Raw genomic sequence first — 14,179 nt, forward strand, 5'->3', positions numbered from 1 at the left:
CAGGCCCTTTGGCCCTTCTTGGCTGTGCCGAACCATTTTCTGCCTAGTCCCACTGACCTGCACACGGACCGTATCCCTCCATACACCTCCCATCCATGTATCTGTCCAATTTATTCTTATATGTTAAAAAAGAACCCGCATTTACCACCTCGTCTGGCAGCTCATTCCATACTCCCACCACTCTCTGTGTGAAGAAGCCCCCCCCAATGTTCCCTTTAAACTTTTCCCCCATCACCCTTAATCCATGCCCTCTAGTTTTTTTTCTCCCCTTGCCTCAGTGGAACAAGCCTGCTTGCATTCACTCTATATATACCCATCATAATTTTATATACCTCTATCAAATCTCCCCTCATTCTTCTACGCTCCAGGGAATAAAGTCCTAACCTATTCAACCTTTCTCTGTAACTGAGTTTCTCAAGTCCCGGCAACATCCTTGTAAACCTTCTCTGCACTCTTTCATTCTTATTTATATCCTTCCTGTAATTTGGTGACCAAAACTGAACACAATACTCCAGATTCGGCCTCACCAATGCCTTATACAACCTCATCATAACATTCCAGCTCTTATACTCAATACTTTGATTAATAAAGGCCAATGTACCAAAAGCTCTCTTTACGACTCTATCTACCTGTGACGACACTTTTAGGGAATTTTGTATCTGTATTCCCAGATCCCTCTGTTCCACTGCACTCCTCAGTGCCTTACCATTAACCCTGTATGTTCTACATTGGTTTGTCCTTCCAACATGCAATACCTCACACTTGTCAGTATTAAACTCCATCTGCCATTTTTCAGCCCATTTTTCCAGCTGGTCCAAGTCCCTCTGCAGGCTCTGAAAACCTTCCTCACTGTCTACTACACCTCCAATCTTGGTATCATCAGCAAACTTGCTGATCCAATTTACCACATTATCCATCCAGATCATTGATATAAATATTGATATCAGTTCTTCATATATTAGTTGATATTAAGGCTGAGATTTGCCAATGGCAGATGTGCTGAGTTGTGGTTTGAAATTTCTTTCTCCTCTCAGTTTCCCAAACTGTATGCTGCAGACAAATAAAAAAAACTCTTTTCAATTTGAAAAATGCCTGTTCTGACAAAGGGTCTCAGACTTGAGCATCAACATAGATTCACCTTCCACAGATGCTGTCTGATCTGAATTTCAAGGATGTTGTCTTTTCCAGATTTCCAGCATCGGGCTTTTTTTAAATGTTATAATCAGTATCTGGTTAGTTTTCATTAACAATTTACTTGATTAGACATCAGCCTTTCTTCAGCTGCAGTGATTAATTGTCTATGACTACTGTTTATGTGAAGGGGCTTTATAGCATGAAAATGTAGAGATATTTCCACTTACAGAAAAATCTAGAGCTAGGAGTCACTGTTTAAAAATAAATGACCATCACTTTATGACAGATAAGGGCAAAATTTTCCATATCAAAAGTTGTATGTTTGGAACATTTCCTTAAAAACAAAATAGTTATTGAAAGTTAAGGGGTCTTGCTAAACAACGTGTGAAACCTTAACATGGCTTGAGGCCCATGTTGGTTGGGGTCAACCAAGGATTTTGTGACCCTGCTATCTGCAAGCCAAGGTAGTACAACATGAAGAGCAAGCTGCTGCCCACGTAGCAAGCTCGCACGCACCACGCACCTGATGAATCTAAAGGAATGGCCCACCGATACAGTTTAGCACCAGTGATATCGCAGGAGTTGCAAGTCAGCTTTGAACTTAATGTAGGACAGCCTTCAAGACTCCAGTTCCAGATTCCTTGGGGTTTTAATCACGAAGCTTTCCCCATGAGTGGGTACCCAAAGCCTTCTTGAAGAGTGGATATAGCTACAAGGCAGAGCACATTTGATATCATTTTTCTCCTTCTACATGAACTGACAACCATGGCTGACGAGCCCCATCTGTCCAAAGCAGCTGGTTTTAAGGTGCTAGTATCTTGCCTTTGCCCCTTCTGTCAGTAGAAATGTGAAGTCCTGGAGCTGGCCTTGATTGTCAGAGGCCATTTGAGACGCATACCATTGACAGCATTTAATAGGTAGCAGGAGCTTATCCCCTCTACCACCGCCCCCCACCGGCTACAACAACCTTAGCAAATGTGGATTAGTAATGCAAAATGTAGGTCACTATCAGATCAGCCACTGTGGAAAAGCCTTAAGGGGCAAATCTTTTCTTAACCTGCAAATATCTTTTATCACACAAACATCCATATGTATACAGCAATTCACACTGAATTGTATACACAACAATTCAGTTAATGTTACAACATATCTAATATTTAATAGGAGACTACTTGGCTCATTAAGCCAGTTTGCCCTTTGTTGATTGGCACAGGTTTTAGAGAGAAGTATTCGCCCCCCCCACCCCAAAATTCTTGAAATTGACAATATCAGTTTACTGTCCCTCAAAGAAATCTGACAAGTATGCCATTTTAAAATAAATCAAGCCCCAAACAAAATCTTTAAAATTTTATGCAACCGGAGGGGTAAAGTCCTCCATATTCTGCACATTTTACTTGTCAAAGAATCAACATACAGTTCACGCTGAATTTGTCAATCTGAGTTAGCAATGCTGTCAGAACCCTGTAAGTATCTGATATACACAGTTTTTATGCTTTTCTACTCTTTCTACCAAATTTGGTAACGTTTCCCCATGTTATACTCATTCGGCAAAATTTGCTTAACCTATTGATCTTCCAATGCAAACTTTTCATGGCCTTTTCAAACTTGTGTTCTGACTTATTTTTGCAATTTGGGCAAAGCTGGTCACATAACACACAGTCCATTCATGCCATTAATATAAACTGTAAATAGCTAAGGTTCCACTATTGATCTCTACACCACCCCGTTAATTACAGCTCGCCAAGTTACTACTTATCTTAACTTTGGTTCAGCAAGGGAAAAAAAAATCTCTTCCAGGTGACTGCATATAATTTTATTCATGAATCAGCCATAGAACAAAACTTCAATTTCCCATTAGATAATGCCTGGTATATGGGTCTCACCAATTACATTAATACAGATGTTTAGCTACCTTTTCACATCACAACATTCCACTGATACAGTCATGTCCAGTATTTTCTTCCAAATTACTTGAACGAAGATTGGAAAGTCTGAATTACAGGACTTTACAAGATTTAATTATCAAAAATAGCAAAATTCTCACAGCAAATCATATTAACTGATTCCCCATCATGTTGAAATTCCAAAATTCAAAGAAAATATATCAAAGTACAGATATCTCACCATATACAACCCAGAGATTCATTTTCTTGCAGGCACACTCTTTAAGTTCATAGAACAATAACCACAAGAGAATCAATGAAAGATCACAGCACCTGGGCATTCAACTAGTGTGAAAAAGAGAAACTGTATAAATACAAAAATAGAGAAATAATAATAATAAATTAATTAACAATAAACATGAAGAACATGAGATGAGCAGTCCTTTGGTTCTGGGAACATTTTAATGATGGGGCAAGTGAAGTTGAATGAAGTTATCCCCTTTGGCGCAAGAGCATGATGGTTGAGGGGTAACTATTCCTGGTGGTACGAGTCTTGAAGCTCCTGTACCATCTTCCTGATGGCAGCAAGCTGAAGAGAGCATGTCACAGGTGGTGGGGGTCCTGATGGTGGATGCTGCTTCCCTGTGACAGTGTTTAGTATAGATGTGCTCAATGGTGGGAAGGACTGTACCTGGAATGGACTGGGAGAACTTTCATATGAGACTGCAGAATTGATTGGTCTTATGCAACTAATTTTTCTCATTCATTTCTCAATGTAGTAGTTGCCAGCAAGCTCATTTTTATACCATCCATTCCCAATGCCCTTGAAAAGTTGCACCAGTGAGGAAGGACTGAATGTTTAGAGTGGTCTCAATTAAAACAAGAGATAGATCTATTCTTGCCATTTGTCTCTATGTCAAAGACTATCCACATTTTTCTGGTAAGAAAAAGCAACCAAGTGAAACTACTTCTTCTTTTACCAGACATCTTACATCAGAAGCACAACTAGAACCAAAGCGACTAAGTTGTGTACTAGATCAGCTAAAGCACCCATAAAGCAAGATACAAGGGTATTTTATTAAAGCTCCAGACATAATAACACTTAATATCCAGAAGCACACCAACTTTCATAGACCATCGCTCGGGCAGGAGTATTTCAGTCTGTGACTACTTTCTTGATGTGAGAGAATCTTTTGTAATAGGAAGGAAGCTGCAGTTGCTGCTACCTTCCCAGTCCAATGAAATGCATAGTCATTACCTTGAAGACTCTACCAATTATTGCCATATTCACATTTGTCATGTCAGTGGTTGGCTGTAAAAGAACATATTTCTTAATTCCTATCAGAGGACATTGAATTGAAGTGCATTCCCATTTGTGTTTGCAAATCAAAAGGTAAACCATAGTTCTGTGATGAATGTCCAAGTTAAAAACATAAACCTTTCCATTAAAAGCAACAAGGTTCATTATGTTATCACACTCCTAGACAACAGCAAAGAGGCAGCAAAACCCAGGTCTACTACTTGGAAATTATAGTAGTTGATTTAATTAAGTACAGGAAGCTAAGATCATATAGCTGAATTTCAAATCTGTGCATAATAGGACAATCATGTACAGGTAGCATTCAGGAGAATGATACATCAAAACTATTCAAGTTAAAAAAAAATCCAACATCCTTTCCAAGAACTTCTAGGTAGGCAATGCTACCCATTAAGCTCTAGCTTACCTTTTAAAAAAAAATATTGAACCAGCGGCTGTGGTGATGAGGGTTCAACTATGTAGTTAGCTCACCTCAAAATGTAATTGAACAGCACACAATTCTTGGATAAAAACACACTTCTTTTGGTTGTTGCTTACATGCAGGAGCCACATCCTGAACAGATACCACCAAGAACTTCCTGCTTTTAAACATTACAACAGTGAAGAGGTGAAGCCAAAGCAGTATTGAAACAGCCAACGATAGACTTCTGGCAATCAATTAATAAAATAATGAACCAATCCAAGACCTCCAATCCGACAGAAGAATTATGGTCTACAAATGAAGCATTGATTCCATCTTCCCACGTGCTTTAGAGACATAGTTCATCTCCTTCAGCCACCTCAGAACACAAGAAATGACACCAAAACTCTGAAGTCCTTCAAATGGATCAGCATTTTCTCCCCCAGGCCAATGCCACTAGTATCAAGGCTATACTTACACTCAATGATCTCCATTGGGCCACATGGTTTACAAACTAAACTAATATTCAGACTCCCAAATCAGATAACTTACTGTTAGTGCATTGCTGGAAATCTGTTATGGCAGAGCTATCTCCAGTATATTTTCAAAGCCTCTCTGAAAAATGCAACACCCTCACTTACCCACAGCCACTTCAACTGAGGTAAAATGTCCAGAAAGGTAGCAAACATCTTTGCAAAGAGCACGTGAATGCTATGCAAAAGCAGAACAGCCCAAGAATGTAGTAAACAACAGGAATTCTGCAGATGCTGGAAATTCAAGCAACACACATCAAAGTTGCTGGTGAACGCAGCATCTCTAGGAAGAGGTGCAGTCGACGTTTCAGGCCGAGACCCTTCGTCAGGACTAATTGAAGGAAGAGTGAGTAAGGGATTTGAAAGTTGGAGGGGGAGGGGGAGATCCAAAATGATAGGAGAAGACAGGAGGGGGAGGGATGGAGCCAAGAGCTGGACAGGTGATTGGCAAAAGGGGATACGAGAGGATCATGGGACGGGAGGTCTGGGAAGAAAGGCAAGGATGGGGGAGGGGGACCCAGAGGATGGGCAAGAGGTATATTCAGAGGGACAGAGGGAGAAAAAGGAGAGTGAGAGAAAGAATGTGTGTATAAAAATAAGTAACAGATGGGGTACGAGGGGGAGGTGGGGCCTAGCGGAAGTTAGAGAAGTCGATGTTCATGCCATCAGGTTGGAGGCTACCCAGATGGAATAGAAGGTGTTGTTCCTCCAACCTGAGTGTGGCTTCATCTTTACAGTAGAGGAGGCCGTGGATAGACATGTCAGAATGGGAATGGGATGTGGAATTAAAATGTGTGGCCACTGGGAGATCCTGCTTTCTCTGGCGGACAGAGCGTAGATGTTCAGCAAAGCGGCCTCCCAGTCTGCGTCGGGTCTCGCTAATATATAAAAGGCCACATCGGGAGCACTGGACGCAGTACATCACCCCAGTCGACTCACAGGTGAAGTGTTGCCTCACCTGGAAGGACTGTTTGGGGCCCTGAATGGTGGTAAGGGAGGAAGTGTAAGGGCATGTGTAGCACTTGTTCCGCTTACACGGATAAGTGCCAGGAGGGAGATCAGTGGGGAGGGATGGGGGGGACGAATGGACAAGGGAGTTGTGTAGGGAGCGATCCCTGCGGAATGCGGGGGGGGGGGGGGGGGAGGGAAAGATGTGCTTAGTGGTGGGATCCCGTTGGAGGTGGCAGAAGTTACGGAGAATAATATGTTGGACCCGGAGGCTGGTGGGGTGGTAGGTGAGGACCAGGGGAACCCTATTCCTAGTGGGGTGGCGGGAGGATGGAGTGAGAGCAGATGTACGTGAAATGGAGGAGATGCGTTTAAGAGCAGAGTTGATAGTGGAGGAAGGGAAACCCCTTTCTTTAAAAAAATGAAGACATCTCCCTCGTCCTAGAATGAAAAGCCTCATCCTGAGAGCAGATGCGGCGGAGACGGAGGAATTGCGAGAAGGGGATGGCATTTTTGCAAGAGACAGGGTGAGAAGAGGAATAGTCCAGATAGCTGTGAGAGTCAGCAGGCTTATAGTAGACATCAGTGGATAAGCTGTCTCCAGAGACAGAGACAGAAAGATCTAGAAAGAGGAGGGAGGTGTCGGAAATGGACCAGGTAAACTTGAGGGCAGGGTGGAAGTTGGAGGCAAAGTTAATAAAGTCAACGAGTTCTGCATGCGTGCAGGAAGCAGCGCCAATGCAGTCGTCGATGTAGCGAAGGAAAAGTGGGGGACAGATACCAGAATAGGCACGGAACATAGATTGTTCCACAAACCCAACAAAAAGGCAGGCATAGCTAGGACCCATACGGGTGCCCATAGCTACACCTTTAGTTTGGAGGAAGTGGGAGGAGCCAAAGGAGAAATTATTAAGAGTAAGGACTAATTCCGCTAGACGGAGCAGAGTGGTGGTAGAGGGGAACTGATTAGGTCTGGAATCCAAAAAGAAGCGTAGAGCTTTGAGACCTTCCTGATGGGGGATGGAAGTATATAAGGACTGGACATCCATGGTGAAAATAAAGCGGTGAGGGCCAGGGAACTTAAAATCATCGAAAAGTTTAAGAGCGTGAGAAGTGTCACGAACATAGGTCGGAAGGGATTGAACAAGGGGTGATAAAACAGTGTCAAGGTATGCAGAAATGAGTTCAGTGGGGCAGGAGCAAGCTGAGACAATAGGTCGGCCAGGACAGGCAGGTTTGTGGATCTTGGGTAGGAGGTAGAAACGGGAAGTGCGGGGTGTGGGAACTATAAGGTTGGTAGCAGTGGATGGGAGATCCCCTGAGCGGATAAAGTCGGTGATGGTGTGGGAGACAATGGCCTGGTGCTCCTTAGTGGGGTCACGATCGAGGGGTAAATAAGAGGAGGTATCTGCGAGTTGTCGCTGTGCCTCGGCAAGGTAGAGGTCAGTATGCCAGACTACAACAGCACCCCCCTTATCGGCCGGTTTAATAATAAGGTTAGGATTAGTGCGGAGGGAGTGGAGAGCAGAGCATTCAGAAGGAGTGAGGTTGGAATGGGGACAAGGTGCGGTGAAGTCGAGACGGTTGATGTCCCGTCGGCAATTAGCGATAAAGAGATCCAGAGCAGGCAGAAGACCAGAGCGGGGTGTCCATGAAGAGGAGGGTTGAAGACGGGAGAAGGGGTCATCGGTGGGGGTGGAAGAGTCCTTGCCGAAGAAGTAGGCTCGGAGACGGAGAAAGAAAAGTTCCGCATCGTGGCGAACACGGAACTCACTGAGGTGTGGGCGAAGGGGGACAAACGTGAGGCCCTTACTGAGGACCGAGCGTTCTGCCTCCGACAGTTGAAGGTCGGAGGGGATGGTAAAGACCCGGCACAGATGAGAGCTGGGATCAGAGGGGGGAGGGGGGAGGCTGGGGGTGTCAATGGAGAGGGGAGGGTTGGGGTGAGAGGAAGATGGAGCCTCCGAGGGCCCAGGAGTTGACGGTGGGATCTGAGGAAGACAGGGCTGTGGAGTGGTAGTGGGGGAAGGGGAGACGGGAGTCACAACAGCAGCACATAAAGACCCGGCCTGGAGTTCAAGGCTGGCGTCGCAGTTGGTGGTTGCGCAATCGCTGTGAAGGTGTCCACGGTCGTTGCTGGAGTCCGGGTTTTGAATATGCCCTGAGGTGTTGGAGCCGCCGAGATCAGTGGCAGGAGCCGCAATCTGAATTTCATGAAGACTGGGAGGCCGCTTTGCTGAACATCTACGCTCTGTCCGCCAGAGAAAGCAGGATCTCCCAGTGGCCACACATTTTAATTCCACATCCCATTCCCATTCTGATATGTCTATCCACGGCCTCCTCTACTGTAAAGATGAAGCCACACTCAGGTTGGAGGAACAACACCTTATATTCCATCTGGGTAGCCTCCAACCTGATGGCATGAACATCGACTTCTTTAACTTCCGCTAGGCCCCGGCCCCACCTCCCCCTCATACCCCATCTGTTACTTATTTTTATGCACACATTCTTTCTCACTCTCCTTTTTCTCCCTCTGTCCCTCTGAATATACCTCTTGCCCATCCTCTGGGACGCCCCCCCCCCATCTTTCTTCCCGGACCTCCCGTCCCATGATCCTCTCGTATCCCCTTTTGCCAATCACCTGTCCAGCTCTTGGCTCCATCCCTCCCCCTCCTGTCTTCTCCTATCATTTTGGATCTCCCCATCCCCCTCCAACTTTCAAATCCCTTACTCACTCTTCCTTCAGTTAGTCCTGACGAAGGGTCTCGGCCTGAAACGTCGACTGCACCTCTTCCTACAGATGCTGCCTGGCCTGCTGCGTTCACCAACAACTTTGATGTGTGTTGCAAGAATGTAGTAACGTGGATGAAATCACCAGAGACAGAGTTACTGGTAGGTACAAAGCAGCTTCTTTATTCTACACAAGGTACAGCAGGCATCATACGAACGGAGATGCTTTCGGTAGAAAGGTCTGCTAGCCCAATGTGGGCTCGATATTTATTTGCTAAACACAAAGGACAATTCCTATTTACAAGGTTATAGACAATGCATAGACAATGCTTTCTTTTGAAGCTACATACAAAACATCACACCTTCTGACTTCATCCTTTCCTCCTGACGCCCACCATGTCTGGATGGTGCTCACAGCCTTTAGGAATGCAAGTTAAATCCACAATACATTTATTTGGTATTTTACGTGCTAACACAGAGGACAATTCATATTTATAAAGTATAGATAAGGCTGTCTTCGAAACTACCTGTAAACTTCACACTTCCATCCGCAGCACCTGGCTAGTATTCTGATATTCACAGCTTTTAGGAAATACATTTTTGTGAACTCAATCCACAGTACTTTGTCAAATAGAGCCAAAGTCATTTAAGTGTAAGTGAATCATCTATCCAAAAATTCACTCTAACAGTCCCTCCTCTTGGCCCTCCTGGACAAAAATTAAATTTGTACCAGGAAAGGCCAATTTAGGAGGATCTGCTCAAATAGGGCAGCAAAAACGCCCTGTCTCGAAATTCCCACCTGCCCCCCCGCAAATTTTGTGCGACTCAATATCTATCCGAGCATTCCCTAATCGTTACCTACCAAATGTTAAGCAGAGAGGCTGTTCCAAGTCTTTAGAAAATGTGGTTCCTTTCATGTGCCTGTCAGCTCTCTCTCTGCAGGCTGACTGCAGCTTAATCACATTCCTTTGTCTTCAGCCCTTCATCCTCTGGTCGCTGAAACCCTTCTTCCAGGAGCACCCACAAGCCTTCTCGATGTACAGGAAGGGGTTGGGGTGGCCGCTACTTAAATGTCTGCAAGGACCTCTCCCCGGTGGCACCCCCTTCCGAACTGTCTGGTCGATCACTGGCCCAACTGTTGAAAAGGGCCCAGCTCCTCAGACTGGGGGTGACTGCTTTCAGATGCCGTGTGCAGTCCGAAATGCCATCAAATTGGTGGAACTTGCCATCTCTGCTTTAACTTAAAAATCCCCCCACATCTATTTTCGAATAATTTTCTATACTATGCTATAAAATTAATCATCTACCTTCAGCAACCAGCCTTCTTTACAGAGTACCATTATCATCACACTTTAGCAGGCTATTCATTATTTTCCAACACGCTCTCAGTGTCTTCTGCCACGCTCTCGGCGTTTTCTGCCTTTGCGTTTCCTCCGGGTACGCTTTCATCAGCTGTGGTCAGGTCTGCCATGGCCGGCTGGTGTTCTTCTCTTAGGTTCCCTGTAATTACATGGTTACTGGGTACACTTGGTCCCCCGCTCAGTCTGTGGGAGCAACAAGAGGGTGAGTTGTATGCTTTAACCTGGGTCCAGTGTTTCCACTGGCTGCCTCGCCGAGTCTGCACACAGACACACGTATCATTGGTTAAGAGTACCGTCTGTGGTCCTATCCACCAGGGGGCAAACCCTGGCCTTTCTGGCAGCACCCTCACCATAACTTGGTCACTGGGCTGTAGAAGGACTGTCCCCTTTCCCTCTGGCTCTCTCTGATCAGCCATTCGCTGCTCTTGTTTCGCTCGGTCCTTCAACACTCTAAGTTGGTTACAAAGGTCTTTCACATATTGGGTCATTCTATCCCTGTAAGCCCCAGGCTCCCCACAACCCGTAATTACCCCATAGGGGAGTTGCATTGCTCACCCCATCAATAATTCGTAGGGGCTAAAACCCAATGTGCGGTTCAGGGTTGCGCGCAATCTCATCAGGATTCCTGGTGTACATCAACCCACGTCTTCCCTGTCTCAGCTATAGCTTTGGCTAACGCATTCTTGATTGTTCGGTTCATCCTTTCTACCATCCCTGAACCCTGGGGGTGGTAGGGTACATGGAACCGTTGTCGAATCCCTAGCAGTCAGTCGGCACACTTCCTTCATCACTTTCCCTGTGAAATGTGTTCCCTGATCTGAATCCACCTGGACTGGGGTTCCCCAGCTTGGGAGGATTTCCTGAACTAGGATCCATGCAGCGGTCCGGGCGGTGCAGTTGGGAAAGCCTCTACCCACCGAGTGAAGTGATCCATAATTACTAGACAGTAGCTTTTCCCCCTGCTTTTTGGCAGGGGCCCTGTGAAGTCTATCTGGATGTTTTCCCAGGGTCCCCTCGGCCGAGGCTGATTTGCCAGCTGTAGCTTTTTGCCCTTACCAGGGATATGCTGAGCACAAATGATACAACAGTAGCAGAATTTCTAAACATCCCCACCCATCCCTGGCCACCACCAGTCCTGCCGAAGGGTTGTGATCATGCTCTGCCTTCCCTCATGCATCATTCCATGATAATAACTTTAGTATCTGTCTAATACAGGGTGGAGCCACCACGACTCCTTCCTCCCCATGTGTCCAGCACCCATCTGGTCCCTCCTTTGCTCCTTTTCTCCTCCATTTTTCCGTCTCTTCTGCCTCTACCTCTTCATATAATTTTACTAAGCTGGCTTCTGCTGTTTCCTCCTGCACACTTGCAATTTCAATTGCCTCTAGTTCCCCTGCTGCCTTATTTGCAGTGATGTCTGCCCTCGGAGGAACTAGGAAAACTTTATGTTCTGGAGTGGCTGCAGTCTCTCTGAGTATCCCCTGGTGTTTTTGTTCCTTCACTATACCCTGATCAGCAGTCAGTGTATCAGTTTGTAGGGTCCTGCTTAGGGGGCTTATGCAGGTCCCCATCTATTTTAACTGGGTCTATCTTTACCTGCCCACAATCTTGCCTGTGTCTAGCCCACACAGATGAGAACTGCTGACAAGGTAACCCATAGACCCCATCCAGGATGCGGTCTCTGATAATCAGGGCGGCTGTGACTATGCTGGGCAGGTTGTGTATTCTGTTGGTTGTATGCATTCGCTGCCCCTGACTCATTCATATTATTTCTCCCTTTCCTGAATCTATAACAGCTCCTGCTTCCCTTAGGATTTCTATTCCAAGGATCATGCCCTCATTATTTGGACATACCCAGAAATACACTGGAAGCTGCACTCCCCCGATTTCTAGTATTTGCGACTCGCTTCTTTCTACTTTTACTGTTTTCCCTCCTACAACCCTGATATAACTGGCCTGTCCGGTTGTTGGTAAGGGTAAATCTGATATCAATACCGATGCCCGTGTCTATTAACGTATTGCATTGCCTTCCCCCTAACAATGCCGTTGTGTACATCCGTGGGTCACCAGCGCTAGCAGTGGAGCCCGATGCCACATCTTTTCCTGCCCTAAGAGGCGCCGTTACTTGCTCTTTGATCTGATCAACAGTTAGACTGGTTGTTGATGGGGTGAGTGACTGGGTGTCCGCCATGACCTTCGCCTGGGTTTTCCCCCCTCCCTTTTGGACACTGTCTCCAGCCACATCCTGATAGGCCACAGTTGTAGCATATCAACTCCTTCACTGTCTTATACTTGGTCCAGCAGTCCTTTGCTAGGTACCCTGGTTGTTGGCACCTAAAACAAACCCTGTGTCATCGTAACAGCTGCACCCACTATACCCACTTCACGATTTCTCTTGCCTTTTCTTTGGTCTATCTCGCTGGCCCACAAAACTATCGCAGAGTAGTTGGACCCCACCGTTACGCCTAAATCTACAACTTCCTGGTAGACTGAGCTCAGGCCTTCCTTCAGCATTTTTAGGAAGACTGGGTCATCTCTTCCGGGATTATCCAACCCTGAATACTCCTCATATGTTCGATATTTACGTTCCGCATAATCTATGGCTGTCTCGTCAGCTTTTTGAATCACCGCCATTATCGTTCCCCAGCTACTCTTGCCTCCCCCCAGCCGCTGCCTCACTTCCCCTTTAAAAGAGTGATATCTTTCTTCATTACTGGCACTCCAGGTAGTTGCCCATGTACAATCCTGCACCCCCTGGGCCATCTTGTTCCACATATTCCTCGGGCACTTCGCTTTTACTAACGCGTGCATCTGGTGAATTTCAACAATTTCCTCGAGCTTGTGCCAGAATTCTGAATTCCCACAGGTGACTTTAAGTGAGAGCAACTCAGACAAGATGCTGTTTCTCCCCAGGGGTGAAGGGCTTATGAATAGCCGTAATCAAGGTCAAGGGCTGCCTCGGATCATCAGGGTTCTCAACCTGACGTTGCCTGACCTCAATAGGTGCCATCCTGGCCGATCTATCTGGATAAAACCTCTCCCTGAGATATCTCCCCAAACGAGTATACACGCCCCTACTCTGGCATCTCAAAAGGTTTCCACCTTTCGCAACTGGTGGCTCCATCTCACCAATTTAACCAAGTTAACACGTGAAGTTTCCTCACTTACATAAACACACACCTTTGGGGGTAATCGTAGGTCCTACATAGACTATGCAATCAAATAACTTTTTTTCTAAAAAATTAAAGAGTACGGAATAGGTCCTTCTGGCCTTTCGAGCTGTACTATCCAGCAATCCCTCGATTTAACCCTAATCATGGGACAATTTACAATGACCTAGTAACCTGCCAACTGGTTACATCTTTGGACAGTGGGAGGAAACCAGAGTATCCAAAGGAAACCCATGTGGTTATGGGGAGAATGCACAAACTCCTTACACAAGCAGTGGGAACTGAACCTGGATTACTGGTAGTGTTGTGCTAACCACCACGCTGCAGTGCTGCTCAATTTGAATATAAGCAAAACATTCTGTAACCTGTGGAAGAAGGAGACAAGGACTAAACTATCAACCCATAGTCCTGATTTTCAAAAACTAGTTTTGAAACTGTTAAGTAATTGGTACACTGCTGACGATCGCAAGAGTGAAACAAACTGAAAGTTACAGAATTGCTATAAAACCCAGCTACTTTCTTAAGGGAAAGAGAAGCATCTGTGTATTTTTACTGGTACCAGTACTGACTTTGGTTCCCCAGCTCTACAGTTTATACCAAATCCTCTCAGGAAAACTAATGTCATAACAACTAAAAACAGAAACCTAGTCCCATCTGGTGACCTTGCTGCAGCTCACAACAGGTCTTGTGTGTTTGCTCCGA

General features: G+C 45.6%; 1 protein-coding gene across 6 annotated transcripts in view; it reads right to left on the bottom strand.

Moving 5' to 3' along the window:
- The window catches only part of LOC140204795 (trinucleotide repeat-containing gene 6B protein-like), a 210,621-nt gene that overhangs the window by 96,684 nt on the left and 99,758 nt on the right, over window positions 1-14,179 (bottom strand). The window contains exon 1 of one of the 6 annotated variants that reach the window (XM_072271602.1): window positions 3,259-3,346. The exons of the other annotated variants lie outside the window; for them this stretch is intronic. The gene's annotated coding sequence lies outside the window, so the exon portion shown is untranslated. Of the gene's footprint in view, window positions 1-3,258; window positions 3,347-14,179 lie in introns of those variants that run through there. 6 annotated transcript variants of the gene reach the window in all.

Source organism: Mobula birostris, chromosome 11 (assembly GCF_030028105.1).
Source record: "Mobula birostris isolate sMobBir1 chromosome 11, sMobBir1.hap1, whole genome shotgun sequence".
Lineage (NCBI taxonomy): Eukaryota > Metazoa > Chordata > Chondrichthyes > Myliobatiformes > Myliobatidae > Mobula > Mobula birostris.